This window comes from Pteropus alecto, unplaced genomic scaffold (genome assembly GCF_000325575.1).
Source record: "Pteropus alecto unplaced genomic scaffold, ASM32557v1 scaffold43, whole genome shotgun sequence".
Lineage (NCBI taxonomy): Eukaryota > Metazoa > Chordata > Mammalia > Chiroptera > Pteropodidae > Pteropus > Pteropus alecto.
In genome coordinates this window covers 4,562,706-4,583,680 of record NW_006435764.1, presented here as the reverse complement: position 1 = coordinate 4,583,680, position 20,975 = coordinate 4,562,706, and the positions used below count along the sequence as shown (strand labels likewise).

At 42.3% G+C, this 20,975-nt stretch overlaps 1 protein-coding gene across 8 annotated transcripts in view; it reads right to left on the bottom strand.

Moving 5' to 3' along the window:
- Positions 1-20,975, bottom strand: part of PC (pyruvate carboxylase) — a 93,709-nt gene that overhangs the window by 67,818 nt on the left and 4,916 nt on the right. The gene's annotated exons all lie outside the window — the stretch shown is intronic.

Genomic DNA, 20,975 nt, shown 5'->3' with positions numbered 1-20,975 from the left:
TTAGTGAAACAGGGATGCTGTTAAGTGCATCCACGCTGCTGTGAGGCTAAATGAGACAAAGCGGATGACAGGTGGGCCAGCACTTAGCCCCTGACATACAACGGGCTTTTCGTAAAGGTTCGTTTGTTCATGCAGTAAATGTATACATACACATACATACACATATATACATACACAAACACACACAAAAGGAAATGAGAAAGGAATCTAAACATTCCACTACAAAAAAAAAGCAATACGAAAGAAAACAGTAATGCAGGAAATGAGGGACGCAAAAGCTAGAAGGCATATAGAAAACAAAAAGCATAAGAAAGAAGTTCCTCCTTATCAGTAATTACTTTAAATGTAAATGGTTTAAACTCTCCAATCTGAAGACAGAGATTTCCAGAATGGATAAAAAAACATGATCCAACTGTACGTTGTCCACATAACACTCACTTGAGATCTAAAGACACAACAGGTTGAAAATGACAGCATAGTAAGAGAGTCCACGCAAATAGTATTCAAAAGAGAGCAGGAACGGCTATGCTAGTATCAGACAAAACGGACTTTAAAAGTTACCAGAGACAAAGAGGGACATTATATATTATTAATCAAAAGTTCAATACAGCAAGAAAATATAGCATAAATATTGACATACCTAATGACAGATCATCAAAACATATGAAGCAAAAACAGACAAAATTGAAGAGAGAAATAGATAGTTCTACAAAATAGTTGGGAGACTTTAATGCCCCACTCATAATAATGGCTAGAACAATCAGACAGAAGATTAGAAAGCAAATAGAGGACACATATGACACCATAAACCAACTAAATCTAACAGACGTACACAGGACATTCCACCTGACGAAAACCGAATACACATTCTTCTTGCGTGCACATGGAATAGTTTTCAAGACAGACCATATGTTAGGCCACAAATTAAGTCTCGACAGATTTAAAAAGATATCATACAAAGTAGCTTCTCTGACAACAACATGATGAAGTTAAAATTAGTAACAAAAGGAAAACTGGAAAATTCCTAAATTTGTGTAAATTAAACAACACATTTTTAAATAACCAATGGATCAAAGAAGAAATTACAAGGGAAATAGGAAAATACTTAGAGATGAATGAAAAGGAAAATACAACATTCCAAAACTTACGGGACACAGTGTAAGTGCTAAGGGGAAATTCATAGCTATAAATGCTTACATTAAAAAACAAAAAAAATCTCAAGTCAACAACTTCACGTTACAACTTAAGGAACTAGAAAAAGTAGAACAAACTAAACCCAACGCTTGCAGAAAAAAAGTAAATAATAAAGATTAACAGCAGAGATAGAGAACAGAAAAAAACAAGAGAAAAATCAACATAATCAAACATTGGTTCTTAGAGGAGATTAACAAAATTGACAAATCTTTAGCTAAATGGACTAAGAGAAAAAGAGAGGAGACCCAAATTATTAAAATGAGAAATGAAAGTGAGAGCATTACTACAGATTCTACAGAAAGAAAAAGGGTTATTAGATAACTATGCACGATTACATACCAATAAATTGGATAACCTAGATGAAATGGACAAATTCCTAGAAACACAAAACTTACTAAGACTAAATCATGAAAAATTAGAAAAACTAATAGGCCTATAACTAGTAAAGAGATTGAATCAGTCATCAAAAATCTCCCAACAAAGAAAAGCCCTGGACCTGATGGCTTTGCTGGTGAACTCTACCAAACATTTAAAGAAGATCTACTACCAATCCCTCTCAAAATTTCCCCAAAAGTGAAGAGGAGGGAACACTTCCTAACTCATTCTATGAGGCCAGCAGTACCCTGATACCAAAGCCAAAGACACTACAAGAAAGGAAATCTACAGATCAATATCCCTTATGAACACTGATCCTCAAAAAATACTATCATATAAAAAGGATTACACACCAACAGTGAAAGACTGAAACTTTTCCCCTAAGATCAAGAACAAGGCAAGTATGCACGATTTTACTTCTGTTCACATAGAACTGGGCTATCTAGCCAGAACGATTAGGCAAGAAAAAAAAATCAAAGGAACCAAATTGGAAAAGAAGAAAAATTATCTCTGTTTGCACATAATATGATCTTATATGTAGAGAATCTGAAAGATTCTACGAAACTGTTAGAACTAATAAATGAATTCAGCAAAGTAGAAGGATAAAAAGTCAACACACAAAAATCAGTTGCATTTTTATATATGAACTATGAACAATATAAAAAGAAAATGACAAAAACGATTTCATTTAGAATAGCATCAAAAAGAATAAAATACTTGAGAATTAACCAAGGAGAAGACCTGTATAATGAAAACTACAAAACATTGCTGAAAGAAATTAAATAATAAATAAATGGAAACATACCCCATGTTCATGGATTAGAAGGTCAATAGTGCCCAAAACAATCTTACAGGTCCAATGCAATCTCTATTAAAATCCTAATGATCTTTTTTGGCAGAAATAGAAAAATCCATCTTAAAAATTCATATGAATTCTCAAGGGACCCCAAATGTCCAAGAAAATGTTGGAAAAGAAGAACGAAACTGGAGAACTCACGCCTCCTAATTTCAAAACCTACTACAAAACTACAGTCATCAAAACGATGTGGCACTGGCATAAAGACGGACATATAGACCAATGGAATAGAAAGAGAGCCCAGAGATAAACTCTCACCTATGTGGTCAAATGATTTTTGACAAGGCTGCCAAGACCGTTCAACGGGAAAAGGATGATCTTTTCAACAAATGTGCTGGGAAAACTGGACATCCACACGCAAAAGTATAAAGTTGGACCCCTACCTAACAGCATATATAAAAATTAACTCAAAATAAATCAAGGACCTAAATATAAGGCCTAAAACAATAAAACTCTTAGAAGAAAACATAGGACAAAAGCTTCACAACACTGGGCTTGGCAACGATTTCTTAGACATGACATAAAAGGCACAGGTGACAAAAAATTTTGACAAATTGGACTTCCTAAAAATTAAAGTGTTTTGTGCATTGAGATACATTATTCACAGAGTAAAATGGCAACTCACAGAAGGGGAGAAAATATTTGCAAATCATATATCTGATAAGGGATTATTATCCAGAATATATAGAGAACTCCTAAAGCTCAACAACTTCAAGCTAATTCAAAAATGGGCAAAGGACTTGAACAGCCATTTCTTCAAAGAAGATACAAGAATGGCCAATAAGCACATGAAAAGACAGAAAGTATAATGGTGGTCGCCAGGGACTGGGCGGTGATGGGGGAGGGAGAATGGAAGTTATTGATTAATGGGGACAGACTTTCAGTTTTATAAGATGAAAGAGTTACAGGGACCAGTGGTGGTGACAGCTGGACAACAACGTGAATATACTTAATACTACTACACTTCACACGCAAAAAGGGTTAAGACTGTAAATTTTAGGTGATGTGTTTTTTACCACAATAAAAAGAAATAAGAAATAAATTAAAATTAGGAGCCCTTTTTGGTATCCACACAATAAAAGGACAATATTAAAGCGTTTTTGAGAGAATACAAAAACAAACAAGAATCAGGCCAACCTGAAATTAACACCTACAAAGATCGACTTGGCAGTAGCAGAATAACAATGGGGTATTCACAGAGTCTCCCCAGGAATGCAAAAAATGTGAGAATTATAAGGAATCTAAGAAATCAAAAGGGCAAAACATTTGGAAAAAGAACATGAAAGTGAGACTCTGCAACCGGAGGTAAGGGGGGTGGGGGGCGCGCGGCCAGAGTCTGAAATACAATAATGTTAGCTTTTAAATTCCTTAAGATATGTACATTTTCATAATTGCCTGCATGCTTTTCCTGCTCTCAAAAGCAACTCTCTACAGTGAATGCTAGTGCGGACCCAGCCGAGGGGAAGACCTATTTGGTACAGATGGGCCGACCACAGGTCTTTATAACCAGAAGGGGCAAACCCCAGGGATTCTGTCTTCCATTACAAATTCGTAAAGTGGCCTTCTGGGACAAATCAGCATCACGCAAGTTTGAAATGAGTGAGTCAGATTTCCAGGTGCAACCAAAGCATCAAAGTAAAATTCTGGAGGAGAGGCCAGACCACCCCCCATTACATCACTGCAATGCTGGTGGTCTTACTCGCAAGGGTGAAAATCAAAGACCAGTCAGAATGGAAGCTATATCCCTAGGGATGCAAAGACCCTGACTCAAAAACACTACTTTAAAGTTATACGAGAGTGTTTTCTAGCTGGGCTAGGTATCCATCCATCCCTTCTATTGAAAACAACTAAAATGCTCAATAAAATACATGCGTGTATGTATATATATATTTTTTAATTTTCTTAAAAGCATAGACTAGTTGGCAAGAAAATAAGCAGAGGCCAAAATCTAAGCAGAGGCAGAAACCCAGAGAGACAAGTAAACACTGAAGCGTTTGTCACGAGGGCATTTGCATAACCCAGCAAAGGGCACAGTTTCCAACACTTCGAAGGGCACAGGTGCATAGCCCAAAGCCCAACCAACGTGAGAAGTCTAAGGAGGCTTTACCCCAGCTGAAGTTGGGGCTTCCAAAGGGTACAGGCATACTGTGGAGATATTGTGGGTTTGGTTGCAGACCACCGCAATAAAGTGAATATTGTAATAGTAAATGACATGACTGTTTTTGTTTCCCAGTGCATATAAGTTATGCTTACACTATGCTGTAGTCTATTAACTGTGCGATAGCATTATCTCTTTAAAAAAAAAACACAATGCACATACCTTATTTAAAAAATACTTTATTGCTAAAAAACGCTAACTATCATCTGAGGCTTCAAGAAGTCATAACCTTTATGCTGGTGGAAGATCTTGCCTGGATGTTGATGGCTATTGACTAATCAGGGTGGTGGGTACTGAAGGTTGGGGTCTGTGGCAATTTCATAAAATTGGACAACAATAAAGTTTGCCGCATCAACTGATTCTTCCTTTCACAGCTGATTTCTCTGTAGCACATGATGCTGTTTGATAACATTTCACCCACAGTAGAACTTCAAAATTGGAGGCGATCCTCTCAAACCCTGCAGCTGCTTGATGCACAAGGTTATGTAATATTCTAAATCCTTCGTTGTCATTTAAACAATCTTCACAGAGTCTTCACCAGGAGTAAATTCCATCTCAAGAAACCACGTTCCTTGCTCATCCATAAGAAGCAACTCCTCATCTGTTAAAGTTTTCCCATGAGATGGCAGCAATTCAGTCACATCTTCAGGCTCCATTTCTGCTTCTCTTGTCCTTTCGACTACATCTGCAGTTTCTTCCTCCACTGAAGTCTTGAATCCCTTAAAGTCATCCATGAGGGTCGAAATCAATTGCCTCCAAACTCCTATTAATGTTGATATTTTGACCTCCTCCTATGAATCACAGATTTTCTTAATGGCATTTAGAATGGCTGGTCCCTTCCAGAAGGTTTTCAATCTACTTTGCCCAGATCCATCAGAGGAATCACTAGCTGTGGCAGCTATAGCTTTACAAAATATATTTCTTAAGTAATAAGACTTGAGAGTCAAAATTTCTCCTCGATCCACAGGCTGCAGAATCGATGCTGTGTTAGCAGGCATAAAAATAACATTAATCTCATTGTGCATCTTCATCCGGGCTCTTGGGTGACCAGGTGCTTCGCCCATGAGCAGTCATATTTTGAAAGGACTCTTTCTTTCTGAGAAGTAGATTTCGATGATGGACTTAAAATATTCAGTAAACCATGTTGCAAACAGATGTGCTGTCATCCAGGCTTTGTCGTTCCATTTATAGAGGACAGGCAAGTAGATTTAGCATAATACGTTAAGGGCTTTAGAATTTTAAGAATGGCAAACGAGCAAGGACTTCAACGAAAACTCATCGACTTCATTAGACCCTAACAAGAGAGTCATCCTGTCCTTTGAAGCTTTGAAGCTGGGCACTGGCTTCTATGAAAGTCCTTTGGCTTAAGGGACTGTTGCAGCTGGTTTGATCATCTATCCAGGCCACTAAAACTTGCTCCATCTAAGCAACAGACTGTTTCACTTTCTTATCATTTGCGTGTTCACGGAACTAGCACTTTTCATTTCCTTCAAGGACTTTTCCTTTGCATTCATGGCTCAGCTAACGTAGGCACGAGGGGGCCTAGCCTTTGGCCTGTCTCAGCTTCGGACGTGCCTTCCTCACTGAGCTTAATCTTTTCTAGCTTTTGATTTCAAGTGGGAGACATGAACACTTAGAGGCCATCATAGGGTTTTTAACTGGCCTAATTTCAATATTGCGCCTGAAGGTATAGGGAGGCTGGAGGAAGAGGGAGAGAGCCAGGGGAATGGTCGGTCGGCAGAGCGGTCGGAACACACGCATTTATCTAATAAGTTCACTGTCCTATATGGACACGGTTTGTGGTGATTACAACAGTATCATCAAAGATCACTGACCACAGATCGCCATGACAAACGTAATAATAATGAAAAGGGGTGAAATATCATAAGAATTGTGATATGGATGTGACTCAGAGACATGAAGTGGGTAAATGCTGTTGGAAAAATGGCGCCACAGACTTGCTTCATGCATGGTTGACGCAAACCTTCAATTCGTAAAAAAATAAATAAATAAGAAGCAATTATTTGTGAAGCACAATAGAACAACATAAGCCTGTACTCCCTCAGAGCAGAGTAAAGCAGAAATGAACCTGATCTACCTGTGCTCGCCCCCAAGAGCTACCTGTAAGAAAAATCGAGTTGCCTTAATCCTTGTCACTGAGCAGTTAGAAGAACCAAAAAAACTCATCTAAGAAGTCGTAATCACAAGGCAGCCCTCACGGGTGTGCAGTCCAAATTCTCACTGCGTGGGTGATCAGAAAACACTCGACGCTCCACACTACTGCTGGGAAGAGGGTCTCAGATAACCTAGAAGAGCTAGCCGTGCCAGCGACCCCACTCCTGGTCTGCACCCCGGAGAAACCCTTGTTCATGTACACCAGGAGCCACGAACAACAATGTTCACGGCTGTGTTGTTCCCAAGAGCAAAACCATGGAAGCGGCCCGAAGGCTTCTTGGCAGGGAAAGGACAAAGACCCGGCAGTACATTCACAGGTTGGAAAGCTACATAGCGGTGAAGATGAACAGAACTACACGCGTCCACACGGGTGATCCCAAGTGTCACGCTGAGCGAGTCCCAGACGTCTACAGTATGATTCCATGTCTATGGTGTTCAAAAGCAGGCAAAACTAAACAGGAAGTCATTTAGAGGTTGTTCATAGATGGTAAAACTGTCGAGAAAACCAAAAGAATGATTATCACAAAAGTCAGAACAGCTGTGGGGGCCAGGGGGGTGCATAGGGGCTTGCAAGGTCCTAGCCCTTATTCCTTCATCTGGGGAACGGGAACACAGACGTTCGCTTTATTATTTGGGGTGTGTGTGCGTGTTTTAAAGGTCTTCTGCAAGTGTGATATATTTTGCAATAAACATATGGGAAAAAGAAAAAAACTATGGAATGCCACACAGCTGTTAAAGAGTGAGGCGGACACCGGTCCCTTTACGGAAAGATCTCTAAGATACATCGACAAATGAAAAGGTCATGGAACACAGAGAGGACATAGGGGGGAAAAAAAAAGAATAGAAATATACTTAGATTGAAATGGACACATCGACTCTAAAAGGATAGAAAAGATAATCTAACGAGAGCTGACCTCGAGGGAGAGGAACTGGGTTGCAAGGGAGAGAAGAACAAAAGGAGATTTTTATACAATTAAATGTTCGGACCAGGTACAAGTGTTGTTTAGCTAAAACACACAACTTTTTTTTTTTTTTAAGTCAAGCCATGATCCTTTGGGTTATCACTGGGAACCTGTTAAAAGTCTCTATTAGGTTTAAGTGCGGTGCCTCTAAGGAAGTCACCTGGGTCACACCTGGGCTTCTTTTGCTTCATCAGCAACTTTTACCGACCTCAGTCTGCAAGATGGAAGGCACCCCATCACCTCATATGATTTCACGGCAATGGTAGATCTCCAGCCCCTCCAAGCCCTGAATCCCACAAAGACCCTGTGAAACTGTGAATAACAAATAAGAAATATATTTCTGATCTTTGTCCCAGGTTCCTGGCACAAGAGTTTTTAAAACCCTTGGAACTTTCTGAGTAATAGGGGTCAGAGGAGTGCCCTTTGTTATTCGTAAGGAGCCCCTTCGGATCACACCTGAGTGTCTGTGCTAATGTGCTGACTCCTGGGGTCACCTAGGGGGTCACCTAGATAGAGCTACAGAATGGGGACCGGCTGCCAGAGGGACCAACCTTGTGATTAGAGGGTTAGAATTTCAGCACCAGCCCTGGAGCCCAGGGAGGGGAGAGGGCCAATCCTGCCTATGTGATGCAACCTCCATAAATACCCTAAACATCAGGCTTCACAAAGCTTCCTGATGGGTGAATACATCGGGTGCAGGAAGGGTGACAGGCCCCAGTTCCAACGGGGACAGAGAAGGTCCTGTGCTTGGAATCCTTCCAGACCTCACCCCAAGTACCCCTTCATCTGGCTGTTCATTTGTATCCTTTATAATAAACCAGTAAATGTGTTTCTCTGAGTTCCGTGAGCCATTGTAGCAAATTATCAACCTAAGGAGGGGTTGTGGGAATCCCCTATTTATGGCTAGTCACTCAGAAATACAGGTGGCAATCTGAGACTTGTGACTGGCATCTGAAGAGGGGCAGTCTTGTGGGAATGAGCCCTCAACCTGGGGTCTGCACTAACTTAAGTGGTTAGTGTCAGAAGAAAAATTGTAAGGTGCCCAGTTGGCGTAAAGGAATTTGTTGGTGCTGGGAAAAAACCACGTGTTTGGTGTCGGAACTGTTAGAGGTGAAAAAAAAAAAAACACCATCAGAGACCCCGCTGGCTGGGACCCCATCAATGACTGGACTCTCGGGCTTACTCTGCTAGGCTGGCTGATCTGGGACAAAAACCTCAACGAGGAGGTGGCCGAAATATCCTTCTGGGGCCACAGATCTGCTAGGAATGGTCGTATTTGCCCTCAGCACTGGAAATGCCCTTCCTCAGCCCCAGAGTGGGGGCGGGGTGGGGGTGCGTGGCTCTTTAAGCCGTGTGTTCTCTCCAGCTGGAGAAGACAGCGGGAGGGGAAAGGAAAATGACTCAGTTGTAAAGACAAGAGAGAGACCAGCTACAGACTAGACTCAGACCTTAGAAGGTAACGCACGCCATCCCCTAACCTGTGACTTCAGTGTACTTCCCCTGCAAAGTGCCCCACCTGTCTACTCTGACCAAATGCCATTCCAAAGTTCCAGCACATGAACCATGAAAACCACCTAGTTGGGAGGAAAACAGAGACCAGTAACAAATCCATATTTTGAGTACGCTTCGGAGGACCCAAAACGCCTCCCTCATCGTGCATGTAAAAATGTAAACAAAGAAACAGAACTTCTCAAATCTAACATCTACACATACATCGTTTTGCTCAGTGTTAAACAAAAAACATTCACGGCCGGAAGCTTTTCTGAAAGAGAGGGCTTTACTGAGCCACATGCCAGCGGGGAAAAAAGGACCAGGCCCTGGGGCGTGCAGTCTGAAGCACCAGCAGCGGGCGAGGTGGGGAGGATGGAGGACGTACGCAGCCCTGGGGTTGAACTGACAGTAAATCTTTTATATCTTCTTTTATCCATTATGTTTTGGGGAAGAAAGATGCTGTTTTGAAAGAATTTACATTGGCCACAGATAAGGGGAGCCGGAGAAGGTGAATTGGGCGGTTCTGTAAGGAAGAAATATTTACTACTTTTGATTGGTTGTGGGCAACGCTCCTGAAAGTTCAGGCCTCAGCAGGTGGCGGTGGCATCTACCTCTTTTAGACAGCCTGGAACTCTGAGTCAGAACGACCACAGACGCTCAGGCACGTGAGCAGTCTTCTGTCAGTTGGTCCGCAGCTATTAACCGGTTTGTGACTCTCTCGTCCTCTCACTCTCCACCCCACTGAAATTTAAGACACCCCAGAATTTTTCTCTTGTCATCCGAGTGAGTCCCCACGCAGGCGGGCGGTTTCAGCTTCCACTTATGCAGCCCTGGAAGGAAAGCCCAGTGCCCGGAAGGGGGCTCGGCCGGGCTCACCAGGCAGACGTGCTAGTCTCTCCCAGAAACTGTCAGCAGGTCCTCTAAGATCAGGAGGAAAGAGGAGGCCCCGCCCGAGGCAAGGGCTGGGGAAAATCAGCCCTGACTCTGCTCAACCTCTCTCCTCTCCTCTCCAGGAAAGTTCTCAGGACTAACTGCTCTGGTCTCAAGCAAACTCAAGTTTTCTCAGGAAATTCGCAGCTGGACTTAGCAGCCCGTCTCTAAAGGTGGCACCCCGGCCCGATTCCCTACTTCCACGCCCTCCACCTTTGCCCAGCCTCCGTCCTGGGTCAGCTACCTTGCGCTGTGTGAATGGGGCTCCTTTCCCAGCTTCGCATTTCAGGATGGAGGCAGAGTTGCAAATGAGAGCTCTCCAAGTCCTCTAGTTTCCTCTAATTTCCACTTCGCCCGTGACCACTTTTCTCTGCAGCACGTTGCATTTGCTTCTTCCCACCGCCACCCCTCCCTAGTCCATGCGCACATGCACGATGTCACCTGCCAGGCCTCTCCAAGCTAGTCCCGCCCCCCACCTCCTCACCCCCGTCCCAGGTCAGCTGGCTACTCTAGTTTTCAAAAGCGTATTCGCCTGTGGGTGGTCACCAACTCTGGCATCTCAAGGACTTCTCATGGTCTCAAATCTCAACCCTGCAGCCAGCGTCATGGAGTGAGTCTCCCCGGCCCTCTCGCTCACCATTCCCCAACAGCAGCCATTCTTTCAACGGGTTTCCTAAGCTCCGGGGGCCTGTGGGTTCTGCAGTGAACTAAGAAGCCGCAAATCTCCACCCTCGTGGACTGTCCATCGCCTTCCTCCTGCCGGCGAGGCTGTGGCATCACCCTTTACCCAATGCCCAGCTTCCCTCATCGCCATGATTTGCTCTATGTGCTACGGCCTGGGTGCCATCCCCTCCCTTCCACTAACCCAAATATGACACCTTGTTCAAGGGCCAGCTCTCCCCCACCTGACACGGGCCCCTCAGCTTGCAGGCCCTTGGACCCGTATGTTCTACTCTCCACAAGTCCACTTATACCTGTTCTCCACCCACGCTGTTAACACAGCCACCGTTACATGTGTCCGCTGGGTGCGACTTTATGTGTTATTTCATTTAGTCCCCCCAACAACCCCCTGAGAAAGGCCTTATTGCCCCTATTTTATAGATGAGGAAATCAAGGCTCAAAGAGGCTAAGGAACTTGCCAGAAGTGACAGGGCTTGGAAAGGGCTAAGCTCGACTCCATCCCGACCCCGGGCTCCAGAGCCCTGCTCCTAGCCACCTCCCTGGTAATATTCTGCATTCCTTCTCGCTTATTAGTATGTCACCTGGCACAGAACAAGCACCCAGTGAACGGCAGTTACGACTGTTCCTGATTAACCAGTCTCTCCGACCGCAGGAAAAGCCACTGAGGGCAAGGGCCACATCGTCAGACCTCCTTACAGCATCCAGTAAAGAGTGACCGGCCACAGATGCTCTGGAAGTGCTTGAGAAGAGAATAATTTCTTGGAATACTGCACAGTAATAACTTTTGCCCTCCTTAAAGCATTCGGTCAATTGAGAAGACTCAGGATTAGATCATGGGGAATTTCTTCTGCCAAATATTAAAATTGCCATTTAAGAAAATCAGAAGTAAAAAGGGACGGAAAGATGGCCCAGGTCAGCAAAAAACACAAAGGGCTGTTTTGCAACCAGCTGGAATGGGATAGTCAAAAGCTGGAAAGGCTGAGGAAAACCTTTCGGGCTTACGGAAATGGCCTCCGGCAACACAGCAGAGGGGAGAGCCACAAATCCAAGTGACAATAAATGGCTCTACTGAGACAAGCTGCAAACGCCCATCAAGAGACTTACTTAAGCAGGAAAGACTGAGAGTTTCAGGTTGGTCTTTTCAGCCATGTGCACAGTGACACTGGGGCATTATATTCTAGCATCCTGTGGAAAAGCAGGAAGAACCCGAGGCCAGGAATCAGGATTGCTGTTATCAAAAAATTGGCTCTGCCTCTTACTGGTGGAGCTGGGTGAGTCACCAAACTCATTAGAACCACTGGTCCATCATTTATAAACACCGAAACCAGAATCTTAAACAGGGCCAGTAACTACAGTCCCATGAAATAAAACTATAGTGTTATATATATATATGAACAAAAACGGGGTTCTTTAATAAAATTAACAGGTTCAGTGATGGAAATTAACCTCACAGGGTGATTTGATCATTAATTCCTACCTGGGCAGGTCACGGCGGGTAGTCACGCACCAGGCCTATAACCTCTTTAGTAAAAGGTTTATCTTTGCCTTAAACCAGCCCTGTCCATTGTTCTTGTGCATCTAGGCTAACACACTTTGGAAATGCCAAGATAATTCTCTTTTTCAGACCCCTTGGAGGCATAACCACCCTCAAAGGAGCACATGATCTTGTTAACTATCCTGTAATCCGATCCTCACCTTGCTTTTCTGCCACCTTCATGTAATCTTCCCTCCTTAATTCCAAATGCATAAAAGAAACTGCAAACTGTCATTCTAGGAAGCATTTTTCTCAATCTGTTGAAATCTCACTTCCAGGCATATCCTCTATTTGTTGCAAATAAACTAATAAACTCTCATAAAAATTTTCTAAATTGACATTTAAATGTTCTTATGTCAACACACATATAAGGAATATTATCAATAGAACATTAGCAGTTGGCTCCAGGGTTAGAGATTAGACCCCAATATTTGCTGAACCTTGATGGCTGATGGGCAGGGAGAGGCTACCATTATTAGGTTTGGGCAGTTCTATTTCTCTTGAGGAAAATGTTGAATTCACCTTTGGCAGACAAAACTTTTTTTTCTTGTATTTTAATTCTATTCTGCTGTCCCCAAGCATTCCATAAAATTTTGTGAAATATCCAGTAATATTTTTTAAAGCTGTATTTTGAGAAGTTATGAGACAGTTCTGTTCGTATGTTTAAGGCAAAATTGTATAAGGAGAGAGGCAACAGCCCTGAGATGGGGAGAAGTAGGTGACATGCAGAAGGAAAGAATAGACAGACAGCTGGCCAAGGAAATAAGCAAATCTACCAAAAAGGTAGATTTCATTCATCTAACAAATATTTTTTTGAGCCCATACGGTATTCCAGCCTTGATAGAACGTATAAGAAGCATTCCTTAGGTAGTTCTAGAAATACGTAGGGAGAGGAACTTGGTAAAAGACAGACTTCCTTCAGGTCAAGTTTGAAAGAAGATTGAGTATTATTTAGAGACTAAATTGACATGATAACCCTGAAGATGGAAGCGATCAGAGCCACCTAAGATTCAAAGGCCAAATACAGTAGGTTTCATATGGCATCTAAGTTCATCCTGCTGTCTTCTGGCCTCCATGCTCCCAAAGAGAAATTTGCTCCTAATCTTATCAAGGATTGTTTTTATTTAATGAATTGCTTATCTCGCTGCTTTCAAGATTCTTTCTTTGATTATGATGTGCCTAGGTGTGGATCTCTTTGAGTTTAACCTATCTGGAGTTCACTAAGCTTCTTGGGTACATAAATTATTTTCATCAACTTCGGGATGTTTTGGGCCATTATTTCTTCAAATATTTGTTCTGCTCCTTTCTATCCTCTCCCTTTAGGACTCTCATTATGTGTGTATTGATAGGCATAATGGTGCTTTACAGGCGTCTGAGACGCTGCTCATTTTCCTTCAGTCTTTTTTTTTTTCTTCTGTTCCTCAGATTGGATCATCTCAATGGACCTATCATCGAGTTTGCTGATTCTTTCTTCTGCCTGTTCAACTCCAATGTTGAGCCTCCCAACTCCAGAATTTCTCAACTCCAGAATAGTGACTTTTCAACTCCAGAATTTCTTTTTGATTCTTTTTTGGTAATTTCTATCATTTATTGATCCTCTCTGTTTGATGAGGCACTGTTCTCATACTTTCCTTTAGTTCTTTAGATATATTTCTAAATAGCTGATTTAAAGTTTTGTCTATAAAGTCCAACATCTAGGCTTCCTCATGTGCCATTCTTTGTTTCTTTGCATGCCTCAGAATTTTTTTTTTTGTTAAAATCAAGATTCAGCCTTTTTCTTGAATAAATGTTCCTTGGATTGTTGCAAGTCTTTGTTTAATTTCCAGAATTCCAAAAAAGTTGACTTTGACAATCTTTACGTTTTCTCATTTATTTTATGAAGGAACATCTTTTAAAAAGTCTTTATTCAACCATTCCCTAGGAATCTATATCTCATATGGCATTTAAAAGAGGTTTTTGGAAAAGGGGTAAAAGAAAAACTCTGATAGTTAAATATCCTATACCTGATGTTACTCCCCAAGTAGTTACAGACCTTCCCTCTTTACCCACGTGGGGCCACATAAGCGTCAGACATCGGGGGAGAGGTCAAACAGCATTAATAATTTTCAACCAGGTCCCACTCACCACTCACAAGCTTCCTGAGGCCACATCCAGTGATCGGGACAGGAATGCAGTCCACATCTGTTTATCATCTAAGAGCCAAATCTCTAACAGGGATTTAATGGCAGTGGCCCCTCCAAAGAGATTGGTAGCTTTCTACTGGGAGGTGAGGGAGAGGCCAGAGTTCTCACCATTTCCAGGGTATAAACTAAAAAACTAGAAATGGAATGCATGGATTCCAGGTGCCAGAATTTCTTGGCAACCAAGACTAGCAGAAACCAAGAATTCTTAAGTACCAGACTCCCTTTCTCTTCATTTGAAAAAAATGTAGTATATAGGGCAAAATGTCAGACAGACCTGGATTCAGAAGACAAACTCAAATTCTAGCACTGCTGGGTCACTGGCATGATTTTAGAACTAGTCCCTTGTCAGACCAAGCCTTGGAAGATACACAGACTCTAAATTCCACCTATTTTGTATTTTAATTTCACCTATTTTGTGGCCACAGTGCATAAGAAATGAGGCGTTAAATAGAGTAATTGAACCCAGTCATCTGGTACAAATCCCGGGTGGAGAAGTGCAGACTTCCATACGAAGAGAAGGATTAGGCAGTGTGATGTTTCAGCAGGGGCATATGGGCTTTGAGACCATCCCATTTGGGGGCAAAATAGTAATGAGTCGGGGATGGCCTAGCAATGAATCAGGGTCAGCCTAGCAGTTGGATTCAAAGGCCAGAACCTAGTTTTATCCTGGCCGGGAATCTCTTGAATTATAAAGAAATGGTAACCAGTTGAGAAAGAAAAAAATGTTGCTTCGAAAATAATTTACTTTAGTTCGAGAGCATATAATTATTTCCTTATTAGGTAAGCTTCTTTAATTACAGGAAGATATAGCATTAAGAATAAAATGCCTAAGAAAATAAAAACAATAGTATTTCTAATTTTATGTTAAGAAAACTGTGGGTATCTGTTACATCATGTACTTTAATATTCAAGGGAATTTGATCTGTTCAGAGTAACAAGTCAGTCTGAAGATTCCAATTAAAACATGTAACTAAGTAAGTGGTTTTGACTTGTGATTTTAAGTAGGAATTTTACTAAGTTAAAATCGGTATTGGCAAATGAAAAAATAAGCACGTGAAAAGATGCTCAACATCGACACCAGGAAAATTCTAATTGAAACCATGAGATACCACTGCATGCCTTTTAGGATGACAAAAGTTAAAAAAACTGACCATACCCATTATAGGTGAGGATGTGGAGGCACTGGAACTCATATGCTGCTGGGAGGAATGGAAAATAGTATAGCTACTTTGGAAGATGGTTGGACGGTTTAAGTTAAACACACAACTCTCATACGATTTAGCCACTCCACTCCCACACATTTGCCCGAGAGAAAAGGAAATACATGTCCGTACAAAGACTTGTACCAAACATTCATAGTGGCCTTATTTAGAATCACCAAAATCAGGAAACAACTGAAATAACCAACAACAGGTTAATAAAACAAATTGTAGGATATCTACATAGTGGAATACTACTCAGCGATAAAAAGGTTAAGAACTATCGATACACACAACAAATCTGAAAATAACGATGCTGAAAGAAGCCAGACAAAAAAAGGATACATACTATATGATTCCGCATACGTAAAATTCCAGAAAATGCAAACTATGCCATGGTAACAGAAAGCTGTTCAGTGGTTACGCAGCGATGGGGGAAGCAGAGAAGGGTGGGAGGAAGGGATTGCAAAGGGGCGTGAGGACACTTTTGGGAGTGATGGATGTGTTCTATCCTCATTGTGGTTATGGTTCCACAAGTGTATACATATATCAAAACTTATATGTTATATACTTTAAATATGTGCAATTTATTATGGCAAAAAATACCTCGATAAACCTGTTTTAAAAAAAACAAAACATAGTCGGGGGGAATGGCGCACATGACAGAGGCTTTGTTCATCCCTCTTGCAACCAAATCAAAGTTGTGACAGAAACATGGAGCAACCAACAAGGAAAGTCACCTGGGATCTAGATGAACAGAAGCCCTACAACTAAAGAGAGAAATAATTAATCACCCTGCAACGGCAGAAGGTAGGATGGGGGCTAGGAATGAGGCTGCCGGGTCCCCAGCAGCAAATGAGACAGAGACTTCAGCAGCAGCAGACGCCTCTTAAAAGGGCTGTGTCCACAAGCGGACTGCGGCAGTGACAGACCTGCTGCTCTGAGCACGAGTGCCAGGTCAGCTGCTCAGGGGTCACTAGGGACTTATGGGGGACACTGAGTTGTTAGAGTGAGGGACAGAGGCAAGGCTCTCTCCTGGGCAGAAGTGCCAGCGGTGTCCATTGTTCCTCTGTGGTGCCCTCCCCACTCCCAGTGTGTGGACACAGCTCTGCCATAGCTGAGATGTCACCAAAGTGGATAACAGGTCCCTCTGCCCATAGAATTCCCTGAAACTCTGCCTCCCCCAACTCACGGCCCCACCCAAGCCACATCCAGGTGTGTCCTCAGGGGGTGAGGTGCCCATTGCTGAGCAGGGCAAGACTCACTCACACTGGTGGCAGCTGGCTTTGGCTCTTGAGGCAACTATAAGCACAGCATCAATGGATTGCTTGTTGAATCTTAACAGGTGGCCCCAAAGGGGCAGAGGCTGGGGCTAAACTTGGTCTGCAGCTGAACCCCTCTCGGGACTGTGCCACCAAACACCTACTACACAAAGCCATGCTAATAAGACCAGGAGACTTAGGAGCTTTGCTTAGTACATAGAAACAGACGCAGAGAAGCAGACAAAATGGGAAGACAAAGAAGCAGAAACCATATGAAAGAACAGAACAGAGATCCAGGAATAATGGAGTCAAGCAATCTAACAGATGAAGAATTCAAAACACAGGTTATAAAGATGCTCAAAGAATTTAGGAGAAGCATAGATGAATTCAGTGAGAACTTTAACAAAAAGATAAAAAAAAAAAAAACCCATAAAAATGGAAATGGAAATTATAAAAGGGAACCAGTTAGAAATAAAGAACACATTACCTGAGATGAAGAGTATATTAAACGGAACAGAGTGGACAAAGAGAATCGAACCACCGATATAGAGGACGGGGAAGTCAAGAACACTCAATCATAATGGTGAGAAAAAAGAAGCCAAGACTATAATAATAATAATTTGAGGAGCCCGTGGGACACTATTAAATGTAAAAATAGCCGTGTCATAGGAGTACCGGGAGAAAAACAAGACATTGAAGAGCTATTTGAAGAAATAATGATGAAAAACTTCCCTCACCTGGTGAATGAAAGACATACAACCCCAGGAAGATCAGAGAGTCCTCAAAAAGCTCAGAGAATCTCAAGAAAGAAGAAATCAAAGAGGCCCACAACAAGACACATCATAATTAAAATGCCAACGGTTAAATACAAAGAGAGAATCTTAAAAGCAGCAAGACAAAAGCAGTTAGTTACCTACAAGGGTGTACCCATAAGACTGGCAGCTGATTTCTCAAAAGAAACCATGCAGGACAGAAGGGCTTGGCACAAAATATTGGACATGATAAAAACCCAGGATCTACAACCAAGAGCTTTCCAGACAAAAATAAGCTAAAGGAATTTATCAACACCAAGCCAGTATTACAGGAAATGTTGGAGGGACTTCTTTAAAAAGAAAAAACACGTATAAAAAACATGAATAAAGAATGGTAATAACTACATTCCTATCAACAAGTACCTCAAATGGAGAAGGATTAAGTGCTCCAAACAAAAGACAGAGTGGCTGAATGAACACAAAAACAAGACCCCTACCTATGCTGCCTACGAGAGACTCACTTCAGATTAAAAGGCACACACAGACTAAAAGGAAGGGGATGGAAAGAGATACGCCTTGACGGACCTAGAGGGAACTGCGCTGAACAAAATGAAAGACAAATATCGCATGATTTCATGTACATGTAGAATCTAAAGAACAAAATAAACTACAACAACAAAAGCGGAAATAAACTCATAGATACAGAGAATATTTTGAGGGCTACTAGATGGGAGAGGGGTTGGGGGGGACAGCGAAATAAAGGCAAAAAGCTTAAGAGGTACAAATGGATAGTTGCAGAATAGACATGGAGATGTAGGGTGTAGCATGGGGAAGATGGTTATAATGTTGTAATAACTATATAAGGGAGAAGAGGGGGACTAGATTTAGTGGGGTGATTACTTTGCGAGTTATGTGGATCTCTGATCACTATGCTGTACAACTGAAACTGGTATATTATTGTATGCCAACTATAATTGAAAAAAACTCATTGAATTGTACAATTAAATATGAGCAACTAATTATTATATTTCAGAAAAGCCAGGGGAAAAAACATAAACAGTATAGAAATGTTTTAAGAAAATTTAAGAGTCAGCTTAATTTACTAGGTTTATAGGAATTATTTGAGTATTGGGAATGTTTGTTAATCAGACAATTGGAAGTATTAAAATAATTAAAGGAAATTCAGTGTAATTTATAAGTTCAGTTTAACTTTTCAAAGGACTTAAGTTTGCAAATGAGATCAAGTATTAATCCAAAGCCTCCTTCAAGTGATTGTTAAATTTTCTAGACTCATATGCAACAGAAAGATTTGTAGGCTACACCCAAAAGTTAAACTTGAAAGACTATTCCTTAAAGAAAGTACTAGATTTTTGAATTTGTAATTTTAACCAATTGAAAATCAGATTTTTTACAGCCAAAATAACTTCTGAATAATCTTTGCATTACACACAAACTCAGGGGTAGAAATGAGTTGTGGTATCAAAAACCTCACTCAGACAAGCCACTCACCAGTCACCTAAAATTCACCAAGTCACTCAGTCTCTCTGAACCTCAGTTTCCTCATCATAAGAGAGGAATGTTTTCCAGAATAAATAATACATTATTAATGACTTAATATTAGTAAATTTCTTGTTGATAAACAGTACATTAGCTAGTAAAAGCACTCACAGAAGCATACAGTGATGGACAAATACAAGAGATTAGCGGCATATCACCCTGTAGTAACCGCAACCTTTCCCAGACCCTGAGCTGACTAGTGCAGACATGCGAAAGGTGACACACATATTCTCAGAGACAAGGCATGACTCAGCACAGCCAGATCACGGAATTTTCCCAGAGGCCTCAGCCACGGATGGATGTCGTTAGAAGAGGAGCTGCTACTCGTGGAGACTGGCCCCGTTCCACACACAGCTGGCGGAAATGTACTCAGAACAGCCTTGGATACCCCAGTCCCTACCCCTTCTCTGGCCTACAGGCAAATCAGGATAAGGAGGTAAGGGACAGGAGCAATGAGGAGATGCTGGAATGACCTGGCTTATGCATTCTGGCATAATACTTTAAAAGAAAGAGCCCATATCCACCTCCCTCCAAGTTCATAAAGGAGACAGCACAGGAGGAGGGCAGGGCAGCAACCTTCTGCAGTGTCTTAGCTGTAACTAAGCAAAGTCTGGGGACTCAGCAGGGACTTAGGGACTGGAGAGCTAAATGAGCTTTAACATATTACACGAGCTGGGAGAAGACAGCCCTTCTTGGCGACTAATTTTCCTTTCCAGTATAGTGATGGATTTTCCTTTCCAGTATAGTGATAAGACATGCAATAAAAGATGACACTCTTAAAAGGAGGCTGGAGTAGAGATCAGAATCTTGAATCCTGCTAACCAGACTTCTCTGGGCCCCAATTTCTCAGCTCCATAGATAGGTGGTTTAGGGGCCTTCACCCAACTTCCCACCTCTCTTTGCAGGGATGTGAGTAAAAGCAAAAACATTCAACTCTATTAAAGCCACCGCTGGCCCAAGACCTAGGACAAGAGAGACTGTGGGAAAAGCTCAGACAGGGAAACAACTTCTGGGTCATGGAGGGACACTTGAGGAAAATCCCAAGAAATGGATGAAAACCCAAGAAAAATCCCTGTACAAAGGAATCTGCACTCTGAATACTGAACATGAGCTCTGGGGAAAGTTATCCTTGAGCCACGAAGTCCCCAGGGCACCTGGCTGTGAAGTGGGGAGAGCGGCAGGCCTGCCTTTGATGAAGGAATGAGCGTAAGCAGCGTCTGAAATGCGGGGAAAGTGCGGGGCACAGAGGACCATGCCTCGCTGGGACACTGGTGCAGACCAGCAGCAGGAGATGAGACTGGACTATCGGGGACCTCGGCCAGAGGGCCTTGGAATCTAGGCTGAGGGGACACACCCAGCTCAATGCAATGAGGGGAGACGTGAAAAGCAGCAGGTTATACAGGGCACTGCTGCCTGAGCCTTCTGTGGGAGGAAGGAGGGAAAAGTCCGCCTTCACCCTTTGTCATTGTGACTCCCAAAGATTGAGCATCATTGTCTAGAAACACGTCAAGTGTTTCTACAGCCACCTGACAAAGCCACAGCTACAGACTTCCCCAAGTCCCTCATCAGCCAGCACCTGCTCTCCACACTGACTCAAGGGGTCTTCTGAGAGGCAGCCCAGCCCTAGAGCAGTCCCCTGGTCCTGGGGGGGGGGGCCTCGCCACCC